Source organism: Austrofundulus limnaeus, unplaced genomic scaffold (genome assembly GCF_001266775.1).
Source record: "Austrofundulus limnaeus strain Quisiro unplaced genomic scaffold, Austrofundulus_limnaeus-1.0 Scaffold3112, whole genome shotgun sequence".
NCBI lineage: Eukaryota > Metazoa > Chordata > Actinopteri > Cyprinodontiformes > Rivulidae > Austrofundulus > Austrofundulus limnaeus.
Genome location: NW_013955514.1, coordinates 9803 through 10349, shown reverse-complemented (window position 1 = coordinate 10349; position 547 = coordinate 9803). Strand labels below are relative to the sequence as shown.

General features: G+C 29.4%; 1 protein-coding gene across 1 annotated transcript in view; it reads left to right on the top strand.

Annotated features, from left to right (window-relative positions):
- henmt1 (HEN methyltransferase 1) overlaps nucleotides 1–547 on the top strand; it is a gene marked incomplete at its 5' end in the record, with an annotated part of 11285 nt that overhangs the window by 1285 nt on the left and 9453 nt on the right.

Sequence of the window (547 nt, the reverse complement as noted above, 5' to 3'; positions counted from 1 at the left end):
GTTTTCAACATTCTGTATGATAGATGTTCACTTTAACATCCTGCAAATAAAATCTTTGAATAATAATAATAATAATAATAATAATAATAATAATAATAATAATATCTTTAAAAGCAATGGCATCAAACCTACAAATAGAATCATTTTTAGCGTAGCAAATGAAATTCATGTGCAGTACCAAAGCTTGTCCAGTAGATGTCAGTATTATGACTAAATTAGTTGTAATATTCATTTCACTGGTTTAGGTGAACTTGATAGTCCAAATTATAAATGTTCTTTTACCACTTAAAATATTCTACAATCTTGCGTTCATCCCAAACTGTTTTCATAAAGATTTTTTTAAATTACTAGCACTTATTTTTCATTATTTAGGAACATTAATGGAAGTGGCTCTTACCATACTTTAATAGCGTTTTATCAGTTCCCTCAAAAGAACACATCAGATCATTTAACTTGCCTTATTCTTTCCAGTCCCAACACAAACGGTGGTTTTGTGGCTCGTGTTCTTTTTGTATTTTCAGATCAAGATGTTGACACTGATCTGGAG